Source organism: Martes martes (genome assembly GCF_963455335.1).
Source record: "Martes martes genome assembly, chromosome: 1".
In the NCBI taxonomy this organism is placed as follows: Eukaryota; Metazoa; Chordata; class Mammalia; order Carnivora; family Mustelidae; genus Martes; species Martes martes.
Window position 1 is genome coordinate 132,622,097 of NC_137888.1, and position 15,512 is coordinate 132,637,608.

At 34.3% G+C, this 15,512-nt stretch overlaps 1 protein-coding gene across 2 annotated transcripts in view; it reads right to left on the reverse strand.

Annotated features, from left to right (window-relative positions):
- TBC1D5 (TBC1 domain family member 5) overlaps nucleotides 1-15,512 on the reverse strand; it is a 543,265-nt gene that overhangs the window by 382,407 nt on the left and 145,346 nt on the right. The window lies entirely within an intron of this gene.

The following is a 15,512-nucleotide window of genomic DNA, read 5'->3' on the forward strand; positions in this document are numbered from 1 at the left end:
TGAGGTCTGGTGACTCCATTCCCTCCAAACAGATGAGTGGGCCTCATCTGTTCCTTCCATCCAGGACGTACTGCCTTGGCTCTGCACTATTGACTATGGGTCGCCACTGTCACTAACAGAGACCACCGCAGCTTCTTCAGCATACACCCACTCTCCCAGAGCCCTGCATCCCCTTTGCTATAACAATCCTTCTGTCAAGTAGCACTGCAGTCACGCATGGTGCCCCATACTTTTCTAACACTGTGGCACAACGCAGTCTGTCAAATACCAGTGACTCTGGATTATGGCAATGGAGGAGAAAGAATGCCTTTCTACTGGTCTCTGAGCTTAGAAAGTAGAGGAGCAGTATTGCTTGCCCCCAAGCATCTTACAATACTTCTCCTTATCCTCCTGTTGAGGGTTTTGTTTTTTTTTTTTTAAGATTTCATTTTTATTTATCTGACAGAGAAAGACACAGCAAGAGAGGGAACACAAGCAGGGGGAGAGGGATAAGCAGGCTCCCTGCGGAGCAGGGACCCTGATGCAGGGCTCAATCCCAGGGCCCTGGGATCACAACCTGAACCGAAGACACACGCTTAATGACTGAGCCACACAGGCGCCCCCTTATCCTCCTATTCTAATTATTTTTTTCTTACAGCACACCCAACCCTCTATCTCCACACATCTCTGACATAGGCCTAAGAGAACTAGACCAGAAAACAAAACAAAACAGACCACAGGTCGAATTCAAAAATGCTGCTTCTCTAATGACTAATACTGTATCACCAGGTCTGGCTCTTTATTCTTTAATTTTTTCTTTAAAAAAAGAAAATCACATTTGTTCCTACACAGTAAAGACTTTCAGCAAACCATTCCTGTTGGTCACCATATTCCATATATATGACAGAACCCCTAGAGAAGACACAATTGAGATCCACATTGGGAATACCCTACCCAGAAGAGTCAAACACCAAAAAACAAGGAGGAAGAAGGGATAGTCCATTTTTCTCATACTTAATATACTCCATTAAAAATTTCATATTAAAATTTCTGAATTATATATGCCACTCAATGCAGCTTTCTCACTCAGAAAGAAAAGCCTCCCTTTTGAGAAACAGTTCACAAATTAACATTTTTATCTGAATTTTAGTGTGATTATGCCAACAGTGTCACACCACCGACCCACGGCACTTCCAACAGAAGGCATTCTGCCTCTGTCAACATTCCTAAAGACACTTACAGACACCAAGGCAGGAAAGGGATGGCTAGAGAGAGGGGCTGTAAGTAATAATCCTCCTGGCTGCAAATTACCAGTAAATTTATCCCTACAATGGAAGGATTCCTTCTTTAAGTCATGAGAACACAGGAAAGAACAAAAGCTTTTCTTGCAAATTCTACACTCAATTCAGAATCTACTTTAGAGGGTAGTATGTACCAACAAAGTATGAATATAAATGAGACAAAGAAAGGACTAGAGGTAAAAAAGAATAATTAAAATCTCTGAAAAGCAAATTTTAGACAGTATGTACAGTAAATATCAACATTACTAGTAGTTCAATTCTATTCAAAAAAGGACATACACTTAGAAATTAAATCCCTGGCTTTATAAACATGATGAATAAGCAAATGCTTTAGGTTAATATATTTTTCCCACCAAGCACTTTATATAAGAAAATTTTCTTCGAAACTCCATTACTAACAAATTCCAAAGTGTTCACTCACTAAAAATAGAAATCTTTATTTTTCCTCATTTACTCTGATACTTTTAGCCATGTCATAAACTACTATTTTTTAGATTTTAACATCTTATCCTCCTAGGATTTTTATATTTTGGTGAAGGAAAAAAGAAACCTCTATGTGTTTAAAACTGTACAACTTTAAAATTGTTCTTTACAGACATACATCTCAATCTAAAAAACACAAAAAACAGGGGAACGAGGAGGAAGAAGTTTTAAAGGCAGGAAGGAAATAAAAATGGACAAGGATTGAGGCAGTATGCAGTAGATTTCAGGTAATTTCTGAGGACTGGATAATTTTAATCTAAAAAGTCTCAATTCAATGGTAAGTATGTATTTTTTTTAAATAGCACACTTATCTTAGAGAATCTTCATAGTGGCATTTTTGAAACAAGCAAGAACAACAGGAAAAAAAAAAGTCTCTCCTTAGGTTGCATTTATTCAATTTGTGGACTCCTACTGCAGGTGGTCCTTGAGACAATATCATAAAAGATGTCTAAAATAAAATGGTAAGTATGACCATTTATTTAAAATTCAGGCAGTTTTTCAAAACTCTATTTCTATTCATAGTGTCCAATTATCTACAAGATATATACAGGCTGTGGTACAAGCTATTATGATTGATTGATTTTTTTAAAAACAGAAATACTAGCACATACATACACAAAATGAATCTTATCTCCCTGAAAAGTATCCATTTGGGGCAGCTATACATCAATTCCACTGAAGAAAATTCAAAAAGAGGCATTCCTAAAATACTTTGATTAATGGATTATGTATACATCTTCCCAAGGGGACTACTTCAAAGGAAATAAACACACACTCGAATAAATAGGCTCTGATATATTTGTTAAAAAAATTGCCTCACTAATTTATTGTCACATGTAATATAGAAAACAAACTGTTAAAGACATAAGGTTCTCTGAACAAATAAATTTTCATTTGAAATTTACACATTCAAAATAAATCTTTCCTTGCTACCCAAGAGTGAGAAAATGGAAAATAGTAAGTGATAAGAAGTTAAGTATTATAAAACCAAGTAAACATGAAAGGTCATTATATGTACTACCTTCTGAGAGGTGACTATTGAGGAAAAAGAAAAATACCTTCAAATCTACAGCAAGCATTCTGTAACAAATAGCAACAAATTCACTAAGGGTTTTCTCTGAAGTCTGCATATACAAATTTCTCACATTTTAGAAAGTTTTTTCATCTTTTACTTTCACTTGGGGTATATGCAGAAGTGGTTCTAATAACCAATAATTCATTAAAAATGTAACACATCTTGAAATACCACTACTAGAAAAGCAAACTAGTGTCAATTACAGTTTAGCGCTTAGAGTACAGTAATTTTACTCTAATCCATGCAGTGTTTTCAAATAGATATAATTAAAAATTAACTTACAACTTATAATTACTGTATCTATGTACCTGTAGAAACATCCACATATTTTAAAGTATACATATTCTTTACCTCACCTTAATCTTAAAAACTCTTCCCAAAGTAGTTTTTATTAAAAAAAAATTTAATACAAGGCATTTAATTTTACCTTCTTCTGTTTAATTGTTATGGAAATGGTACAAAACAAACACTTTGACCACAAACCCTGGGTATTCAATGCCTTCAATCAAACCACTGCAATTAATATGAAATTCTAAATACAGAATATAATGCCACATAAATAGTATAAAAGCCAAGTCCTGTCTGAGAAGCCATATGTTTTTTCCCATTGTTCAAAAAAAGGAGATGACTTCCCGTCACTTATGTTTCTGATTAGCAAGGTGATTTATGCCACAATCACTAAAAATGCCAGCAAGTGAATGAGAAAATGCATAGTGACTGCACCAGATGTGCACAATAAACAGGAATCCCATTGTAATCTCTGGTACTTAGTTTATATGAAGGTAATGTAGGAAACACTCTTGGATATGGCAAAGTCACTCTTTTTTTACATTTGACTATAAATGATATGAAATAAATTGTGTGTTTTATACTTTATGGCATGCATACATTGATAAATTAGGTACCGTTTTGTATCCCGACTTATCTACAAGACAAACCTGGCTAAGATCATGGGGATTAATTGCTTCAGAAGTGTGAAATGCAGCTTTTCCATTCTTTTCTGCACACTCAGTGAAGAAACAATGATTAATCACTGTTTAACTATTCTCTGGAGGATCTACAAGATTGCCAAAGCAGGACTTATCCTCATAAATCCAAAAAATACAGGTTTAGATTTGTTGCCAACAACCGAAAGAACATGAACTTAAACCCATTTGTTATCAGATTAAAATAATGTCAAGGTTTTAGAACCCTACTGGTACACAATTCACTTTTAATCGGTAACTACAATAGGAAATTAGATGAACACATAAGATATAACAAAAGCACATGTATTTTATAAAAATAATAATGAAAGTATTTTTTAAAAATTATAAAATATCCTCAGTTTAATAATGTCCAACAACATACTATTGAACTTGAGCTGATAATCTCCCTTAGCTACATAAATACTTCAATTGCTCTGTGCTACTTACAAAAATTAAAATACATGCTATCAGATGAAAAACACTTTTAAATCGTTATTTCATGTGGAAAATGGCTACCTATTTCAAGAAATTTTATTCCAGACAGCTACAGCTGAATGACAATTATGTGGATAAAATTACTTAGTTCCAATAGAACTAACATAAATATATTTGTAAGTCTTTATAAGGCTGAAAATGTAAAACTCCAAACTTCAAGCCTATACTATAAATGATCCAAAAATAAGTAACATTTTGAACAGAAGTACATAAGAAGAGAGGTTTCAAATACATTCCAAGTAATTTAGGCTTTCTAAATATCCAGCCAATATTTCACTACATATTGAAAAAATTAAGTAACTCTTAAGTTGAGGCAAAATTAGTTCATGTCATTTATAAAATTCTGAACACATATTTCTAATAACCAAAACTTTATTTTGTCTCAACAATAAATAAAATGTTAATTTCAAAATGGTCCAATAATTATAAATTAAAGATTTCTTTTCTTTAAATGAGTCAGCTATTTACAAACTACAAAGTATGCCTGAATGGGAATACCTAGAGTAAAAACTTCAAATTTCTATGTAAAGTAGAAATACAGTCACCTCTCAATTATAAAGGATCCATTGTCTATTTGTCTGATTATATGTTCATATAACTTCTCCCTTTCAATTCATGATGCTTCTTTCAAGTCTACCAGCTACCACAAAGGACTAGCAGAACTGCAAAGTAGAGCTGAAACTATTGGTCAATTTCACTGTCCATAAAAGTGAATAAGAGGAACAGAATGTGAAGCAGATTCTGTATTTTCCAAACTTCAGTTTTATCTAGAGTTGGCTGTTTCTCCATTATTGAAAGGTGAGAGTTATGTACAGCACATGTATATCGAAAACCTAAAAAATTCATAATAAACTTAGCAAACAAAAAAAAGAAAATTGACTTTCCTTACATCATCGAATTTAAAAAGAAAAACATCTTAAAATGATATATTTATTTAATGGGCGCCTGGGTGGCTCAGTGGGTTAAAGCCTCTGCCTTCAGCTCAGGTCATGATCCCAGGGTCCTGGGATCGAGCCCCGTGTCGTCGGGCTCTCTGCTCAGCAGGGAGCCTGCTTCCCCCTTCCTCTCTCTCTCTGCCTGCCTCTCTGCCTACTTGTGGTCTCTGTCTGTCAAATAAATAAATAAAATCTTTAAAAAAATGATATATTTATTTAAGAGTCAGCAGACTACCTGCCACAGAGTAAACAGTTAATAAGTAACTGTTGATCAAATAAATAGATGAATTCAGATTGGTTCTACTCTCAAAGCTGATGACATTTTAGAGCCTATTAACAGAGAATTACCCTTTCACCTCCCTAATGTTCCCAAAGATCTTCCCCACTTAAAGTTTTTTAATTCAATGAAAAGTATTTAAGAACAATCTTTATGTGTTACTCAAAATATGCCACTAGCATAAAACCACATAGAGATAATGGTTCATCTTATTTAACTTAGAAAAACTATTAGGATAGAATTAGAGGTTTGAGGACGGATATCGATATTAGCTTACATAGGAACACAAGGGTGTCAAAATGAGATAGCTGGGATTTTTGCATAAAAGTTTGTGCTTATAAAGGGAAAGTCACTGCAAATGGTTTACATCAGTAACCTAAACACAGAAACCAAGTCCCAGGTGACAAAATCACAACCCACTGGACAAATATACATATGAAGCCCAGGGAAGGAGACACATGAAATGATGTTAAATGATAAAGTTATATAACAGGGAATCAGCTAAGAATACAATGAAGGACTGGTCTAGGATACATAAACTATTCATCCATGAAAAGATTTCCCTGAAGTATCTTCTCACAGTCAACCCATGAAGTACTGGCAGCCTCATTACAAACTAATAGATTTATTTCACATATTAGACAAAGATGTGATGTGGGTACACATCAAGAGAAAAGAGAACTTTTATTCTTGCCTAAATGGTAAGGCAATAAGCTAGAACCTGCATTTAGAGGGAATCAAAATAGTTTCAAGAAGCACAAGTCATCGGGGTGCCTGGGTGGCTCAGTGGGTTAAAGCCTCTGCCTTCGGTTCAGGTCATGATCTCAGGGTCCTGGGATCGAGCCCTGCGTTGGGCTATCTGCTCAGAAGGGAACCTGCTTCCCTTTCTCTCTCTCTCCCTGCCTCTCTGCCTACTTGTGATCTCTGTCTGTCAAATGAATAAATAAAACCTTTAAAAAAAAAAAAAAAGCACAAGTCTTCTTATTTCTATTACATCCATAATAGTAGGTGCTCCCAGAGTACTAAGTACACTGACAGACAGTATACCAAACAGCCTCTCAGTAGATGCACAAGTAGTCTTATGAATATATAAGTGATATTACTCAAAATGTTCACCAGCCCAGTGATCTAGGAACCCAGTACCAGGTTTTAGGAAAAGGTAGGGTCTGCAGCACCCAATGCTATGGGGAACCATAAGCACAAGGAAGCTGTTTTTTTAAATTTTACAATTGCTCCTGTCTTACCTGTTATCCTTACTAAATTAAGCTCAACAATATTTGAGCATAGTGAACAAGATGCTTAAATCATGTCACAAGACATCATGAGCAATAACTAGAGCCAGAAGTGGAGTTTCATCACTACAGAGAGCTGGAAACTTGAAAAGAATAGGTAGAAAGAAAAGCATTATGCAACTCAGAAACACATTAGTGATCCCAGTAGTCATGCTATACCAGAAAGAAAACACTAAAATAATGCTATCACTGTATCCCATATTCATCGACTATACTCCTAAGCTGCAGTGACTGGGAGAAATATGAGTCATAAGGGACACAGGAGACCCTTGGCATTCATGGATTTTTACATTCATAGTTTCACCCTTGGTTCCAACAATCTAGGACATGAAGCAATTTATCACTTTTCTGATAAGTGCATACGAACCATAAACTCCCTAAGGCTAGTATGAGAAAAGAATCAATGGCTCAGCTTTCTGATCTTAACGTAGCTTGATGGTTCTCTAGGACATATTATAGAAATATTTACACAAATATCATTTCAAAAACTTCAAGAGGTCTTTAATAAATGCTTGTAATGGGTCTTAATTCCATTAACAACAAAAAATTTTTAACACAAAATTCCTAAAATGGAATCCACCACTCATCTACAGTGCTAACACAAAAAGCGCAAAAGGGTGAATTAACAGAATAATCCCAGTGAAGTGTGAAGCAACTAGTCATCATGATGCCTCTTCTATGCCACATAACCTGAAAGCAGTACAAAGCTTGACTGAAGATTTTTAAACATGGATCTGTGCATGTATCTCTGCCTTCCTTTCTATTATTAAGGACAGACCAACTATGCTCTTATCTAAGCCCAACCTTTCCACTTTTACATATTGCTTCAGCCATTCTCCATTTTCTTGTATCATCAGTTATTCCTCGTCATTGAGGAAATCTCAATACTGATTGATGTATGCTACTTCTCCTCTACTTTAAAAAAAAAAAAAAAAATTTTTTTTCTTAACTTCAACTTCCCTGTTAAACTGCCATGTTTCTCCTTCCACTCTCCCTTAAGCCCATTTCAATCAGATTTTGTCCTTTAATAAAACTATTCTTCTCAAAGTCACCAATGACCTCTCATTGCTAAATCCAACAGTCAAATCACAACTCACCCATAACTTCACCTTTCAGCAACATGTCACAGATGATCAGTCCCCCTTTCTTGAAATATTTACACCATTTAGCTTCAATAGCTTTCAGATTTTCTGAAAGCCAAGTAAGTTTTCCTCTTACCCCAGAGTTTTCTGCCCCTGGCCTTCTCTACTAATTCTACTTTCCTTAACCCTGTTACTTAGAAATGCTCCAAAGTCAGGACGTTCAATTGCCTCCAGCTGTATTTACTGGATTACATCAATATTACCCCTTTAAAAATACCATCTACAACTGACAATTTCCATGGCTTATCTACGTTATCCCAGACCGCTTACCTTAACTCTGGACTAGTATATCTCTTTCCTTGACCTTTCCACTTGGTATCTAATAAACATCTCAAATTCGGCATGTTCAAAACCAAATTCTTAGCCTTCTCCCTTTAATGTACATCTTGCATAATCTTCCCCTTCTTCATCAAATGAAACACTACTTTCTATTATTCAGACCAAAACATTACTACAGTCATTCTCAACTCCTCTTTCTCACTCTCTTGTGTAATTCAAATCTAATCCATCAGCAAATCCTGTTCAAACCACAATCATCTCTCATCTAACCTTCTGTATGATCGCTGTTCCTGCCCTTGCTCTCTTAAAATAAATTTTAATTGATTTTAAATTAACTGTAATTCTTTTAAACTATAAACCAGCTGATACTCACCAATGGCTCTCCATATTATTCAAAATAAAAACTAAATAAACATCTTACAAGACCTAGATTCCCAGTCATGTCTATAATTTAATCCCTACTGCTGTCCCATCACTTTGCTGCAGCCACAATGAACATACTTTTTTCCTGAACACATAAGCAATATTCCAGTATCAGGGCCTTTGCACCTCTTGTTCCCTCTGCTTAGATTTTTACTAAAATGTTACCTTTTCTGAGAGGCTTTCTTTGACAACCCTACTTAAAATTTCCATCCCTCTCCCTATACTCTGAACTCTCTATCCTCCACTCCCTACTTTATTTGCCTTCATAGCACAACCATCTACCCTACTAGATATTTAATATATTTATCTTGCTTCTTGTGGACTTTGCTGCCTTAAAACTGAAGCTTAATGAAGTTAAGAATTTCTATTTTGTTTTCACTGTGATATCACCTAGAACATTTTTCAGTAAGTGAGACTAGTTTCAAATTTCTTAGAAGGAATAAGGGATGGCAGAAAACTGAGCAAAATCTTCAGAGTTTTGAGAAAAATTATTTTAAATCTAGGAATATATACCCAGCTAAATGATCAATCAACTGTGAGAATAAAAGAAAAACATTAAAAAAAAAAAAGAAAGAAATTCTACAATGTATAGCTCAGAAAATACAACTTTCACCATTTAACCTTTTGAATATTTACTTAAAGGAACTTAAGAATAAACATGACAATGAGATCCAAGCAATACCAAAATTAATCCAGTAATACGACAACAAGAAATCTGAGACTGACACTTCAGCAAAAGGCCAAGGAAACTCTGGTTCACTGGTTCATACTAAAATAGAAAGTCCAGGATAAGTGAGATATTTCTTCAGAGAGAAGATAGACAACCTTACAAAAATGTTATTTTATGATGTAGGAACCTGGAAGTACAATTGTGGTGTGCTATCCATAATAATAGAGCATAGTTCTCCTATGAGAATTAAACATAAAGCATGGTATCTTAAAACTGTGGCTAAAAACAAAGAACTATTTACACACACACACACACACACACACCCCAAAAAACCATGGTAGAAATATGAAATAAAATACAGTAATGATTTTGAGAAAATGAAGAAAAGTAAGAAATCTTTTATTCTGGAAAACAATGTCCATGTGTTGGTTAAAGCTGGAAGGTTTAAAACAATTAAGTGATATTCTGAATTGATGTTTAATTGCTACACAATAAATATTGGATATAATTATTTCTCTACGATGTTATTTGGCTCAAAGGCATTCACAATGATCTTAAGATCATAATAATCATTCTGATTATCGAAAAAGAAGGAAAATAACAAGTGCTGACAAGATGTGGAAAAAACTGAACCACATGCACCGCTTGTGGGAATATCAAATGCCAAGGCTGCTATGGTAAAAAATTGAGTGGGCCCTCAAAAACGTAAAGAGTTATAATATGACACAGAAATTTCACTCCTGGTATATATGTAAAGAAACTGAAAACAAGTATTCAAAGAAATATATGTAAATATGAATTCATAGAAGCATTATTCACAATACCCAAAAGGTGAAAGCAAACCAAATGTTTATATATATATACAATGGAGTATTATTTGAATATGAAAAGTAATGAAGTACTCGCACACCACAACACAGATGAACCTTGAAAATAGTACGCCAAGTGAAAGAAGCCAGACTTAAAGGTCACACATTGTAAGATTCCATTCATATGACACATTCAAATACAGAATGCAGGTTGACACATACCAGGGACTGGGGAAAGGGCAGAAGGAGGAGAAACTGTTAAAAGGGTAAGGTGTTTTACTTTGGAGTGATGGAAATGTGTGGAACTACAGAAAAGTGGAGGTTGTGCACCACTGTGAATGTGCTAAATGCTACTATTTACTCAATTTTAAGTTATGTGAATTTCACCTCAAGAAATAATTTTTTAAAAAAAGACTTTAAAATAAAATGATACTCTGCTTTTAGATGAACTTTTCCCTATTTTCTTATTATCAAAATATTTAAATATTTTCATAGTCTTCCTTAAGAGAAGAATGCTATTTTGGAAGACTCTTAGGAATGAGTATTTATGGTTTTGATAAAATATTTATCTAGAGTTCACTTATTTAAGTTTCATTTTAGTTTGTTATTTCCTCTGTTAAGTTCAAGTAACATTTTTTTTTTAAGCTTTTTATTTATTTATTTAATTGACAGAAAGAGTATCAGAGAGAGAGGGAACACAAGCAGGGAGAGTGAGAAAGGGAGAAGCATGCCTCCCGCCAAGCAGGGAGCATAAAGCAGGGAACCCCGGGATCCTGATGTGAACCAAAGGCAGACACTTAATGACTGAGCTACCCAAGCACCCCTAAGTAACTTTTTTTTTTTTTTTTAAAGAGGTTATATTTTTAAAATTTTAGATCAGTACCTTTCTATAGTACAGGAGTAGGAATTTTTGTTTTTTGTTTTTTACATTTTTAAATTTTGTTCAGCTGTATTTAGGTGTAACTGACCTCAGTATAATGTAATATAAAATATTCAAAGCATACATCATGATTTGATGTACATATACATTGTAAAATGATTAACTGATAAACTAACTGGATTAATGAAATCAACACATCCATCACTGTACATACTTTTTTTTTAGTGAGAACATTAAATTTCTAATTTCTTGGCAAATTTCACTTCTATAATACAGTGATATCAACTACAGTTACCATGTTATACATTAGATCTTATTCATCTACTACTCTGAATAGTACGGATATTTTAACATATTAATTCCTCCAAGCCATGAGCACAGAGTATCTATCCATTTTTTTCCTACCTTCTTCAATTTCTTTCATCAATGTCATAATTTTCAGTGGACTGATTTATTCCTAGACATTTTATTCTTTTTGATGCTATTGTAAATGGGGCTGTTCTCTTAATTTCGCTTTCAGAAAGTTCATTGTTAGTTTACAGAAATACAACACATTCCTGTATATTGACTTTGTATCCTGCAATTTTACCGAGTTCATTTATTAGTTCTAACAATTTTTTCTGAGGTCTTTAAGGTTTTTATACATAATACCTCAGCAAATACAGTTTTACATCTTCCTTTCCAATGTGAATGTCTTTTCTTTCTTTTCTTGCCTGATTGCTCTCACCGTAATTTCCAGTACTAGGCCAAATAAAAATGGGGAAATTGGCTCTTTATATATAGGGAACATTACCTCATTCACCATAATTCCTCACTGCAACAATAACTCTAACATATATAAGTGGATTCACACCAGTTCAAACTCACATTGTTTAAGGGTCAACTGTATCACCTCCTCTTCTGTTTTTTGGAGGAGTGTGAAAAGGACTGGCAATACTTCTACTTTAAATATTTGGTAAAATTCACCTGTTAAGCCATCCAGTCCTGGACTTTTCTTTCTTGGCGGAAAAACTAAATCGGTTTTTTTTGTTTTTTTATGTTCACTTAGCCACTGTATAGTACATCATTAGTTTTCGATGTAGTGTTCAATGATTCATTAGTTGCGTGTAACACCCAGTGCTCATCACAACACATGCGTGGAAGCAGGAACAGCCACTCTGGAGAAGAGTATGAAGGTTCCTCAAGATGTTAAAAATAGAGCTGCCTTACGACCCAGCAAGTGCACTATTAGATATTTACCCCAAAGATACAAATGTAGTGAAAAGAAGGAGCACATTCACCCCAATGTTCATAGCAGCAATGTCCACAACAGCCAAACTATAGAATGAGCCGAGATGTTCTTGGGAGGTTTCCAAATACTAATTCAATCTCCCTCCTAGTGACTGGTCTGTTCAAATTTTCTATTTCACATGATTCATTCTTCATAAGTTGTATGTTTCCAGGAATTTCTTCTGGGTTGTCTAATTTGTTGGTGTATAATTATTCACGGTAGTCTCTTATGATCTTTGTATTTCTGTGATGCCAGTTCTAAAATCTCCTCCATAGTTTCTAATTTCATTTTTTTGAGTACTCTTGTTTTTGTACATCTAGATAAAGTTTTGTCTATTTTGTATTTAAAAAAAAAAAAAAGTTCTTGGAGCGCCTGGGTGGCTCAGCTGGTTGGGCATCCAACTCTTCATTTCGGCTCAAGTGATCTCTTGAGTAGTGGGATCAAGCCCTGCCTCAGGTTCCACACTCAAAAAGAAGTCTGTTTGGGGCTTCTCTCCTTCTGCCCTCCCCCCACTCACCTGCACTTGTGTACTCTCTCTGAATAAATTTTTTAAATTAAAAAGAAAGAAAAAACAGCTCTTAGTTTCACTGATATTTTCTCTTGTCATTTTAGTCACTATTTCATTTATTTTTGCTCTTTGTTGTTTCCTTTCTTCTAATTTTGTGCTTAGTTGGTTCTTCTTTTTCTGGTTCCTTTAGGTATACAGCTAAGTTTTTTTATTTGAGCTCTTTCTTTTTTCTTACTGTAAGCATTTATCACTATCATGAACTTTCCTTTTAGAATTCCTTTTGTTGCATTTCATTAGGGATAAATTTTATCATTCTTTTACTTTTCTATATATACCAACCTTTCTACCGCAACTTTTACAATCAGAAAAAAATGCTTGCAATTTTTTAAAGGATAAAAATGTTAAATATGATAGGAATGAGTAGTCGAAGAGGCCACTTTGGGAAAGAATCTGAGTTATTCTAAACTGATATACAGGACTTAAAACAAGTTAAAAATGTTTTAAATGAGGAATGGCTTGAGGGCGTCATCCTTCACATAAAATTTACATTGACAGAACAAGCAAGACAAGGATAAAGAAATATATACTTTACTATAAAGGGATTACTCTATCAAAGATCTAGCCCCTTTTCAAATCTTGAGATTTGACCATCTGTACCTGTGTTCTCACTATAGAAGAACCAAGTTAAGTGTTCTGGTGTTTCCCAGCAGTTACTCAGCTCTTTGACCACACCATTTGATAGCTTGTAGTGAATATAGAGAGAGATGAAAAGCATGGAGAAGACATGAGAAATGGCAGCTTGACTGAGACAGAAAACAAACTGTCTGATTCCATTTACGTCCTGAGTTAGTCATTAACATATAAGCTATCTAAAGTATGGTTTTTAAAACTGCAAAGGCAATCCATTATGAGATAGGGAAATAAGTCAGTTACAGGAAGGAGCATGTATTAAATGAAATATACAAAAGTTAGAATAGAATAGAGCATAGCACACATTCCAGTTAGTTAGGGTTAAAACTATTTCAACTTCTGTTTGTTTCATTGGTACATTTATACTTGTGGAAAATGGCTCATAAATATAACATTCATTTCTTACAATGGGTTGTGGTTTTAAAAAAAACTGTGAACGCCTCCTATCTGAGATATCTTCAACTCCAAATTCAATAGTTCTACTTCTGCTACTCCTTTAATAAATTCAGTGAACAGGGTGGGGTGGGGTGCCAAAGGGACAGAGACAGATATGGATATAAAAAGCATTCTATATGGAAACTGCTAAAAGTCTCCCAGCAGGAAAACATTTCTAAGTCTCCTCTTAAGGCTTGGTTAAAAGAGAAGGAAAACAATTAGGAAAAGATTGGAAACCGGTGACTAGATTTAAGAAGTGGAAAGAAACTGATCAGGGAACTCTGAGTAACTGTTAGAGAATAACATCATTCCTTGAAGAAGTCAACAATCTAAACATGGCAATATGTATAAACTCTCTCTCCCTCACACACACACACACATACTTTTTATACATGAATCTATAGAACACATTACTATAATAAGGATATTGTTACGGATAAAAGTCTTTGTCCCTTCAAAACTCATATGCTGAAATCTTAAATCCCAATGTAATGGTATTCAAGTGAGGCCTTCAGGAGGTGATTAGGTCATGAGGGTGGAGCCCTCATGAATGGGATTAGGGCCCTTATAAGAGGAGACCCCAGAGAACTTTCTTATTCCTTCCACCATGTAAAGACACATAAAGAAGATGGTGGTCTATGATCCAAGTACTGGAACCTTTATCTTGGACTTCCCAGTCATCAGAACTGTTGAGAAATAAATTTCTGGTGTCTGTAAGTCACCAAGTCTATGGTATTTTTGTTAGAGCACCCCAAACAGACTTAGACAGGTATTGATGGTATTCAAATTTTGAATGTACCTTTTGAATAAACATATGCCTACCTTTCAAGAGACCTTTATTGATCCACAAATCTAACTGACACTTGAAAATGCATGCTCTTGTAACAGGTCAAAGATGACTTCAGACTCAGTACAAAATACAAGTCTTGATTGGCAAATGAGAAGCAAAGAAGAATAAAGAAATAGAGAGCAGCTGAGCTTTCCCTCAACTGAGATGCTGGCAAAAAAGCAAATACCTAGAAAAATAAATGAAATAGTTTCAAACATTCTATCCCAGAAGAAATCCTAAACCAAAGCAAACAATGAGAAAGGAAACCTGAAAAAAATTTATAACACATTATTTTAGGCTTTTAGAGAATAATAGTTAGCCTACTCACTAATCATTTTTTCTATCACCTGTTTTAACTCTTGAAAGAAAGGAAATCATTTCATTATACCTACAATAAATTGCATTATAATACAAAAATTTTTAAATCAAAACACCTCAATATAAAACAAATCACATGTTAAACTTCATTTCACTGAAATGGCATAAAAGTGTTCAGATAATGAACATACTATTCTAATACACAGTAAAATAATACCAAGTATTGAAATTACATAAAATAAAAAAATGGAAATTTGACATTTGAAAACAAATGTAGAAAACAATTCCACTGAAAAGGATTCCATAGCATTAATGAAATGTAAAATTAGAATACTGATGTACCAGTATAACAAGTAAATATTATTTGTGAATTAAAAATTAATTTCCATAGCCTTTCTGCATAAAGAAAAATACCACCTTTAGTAATATTCTTCCAATAATCATATCTGACATA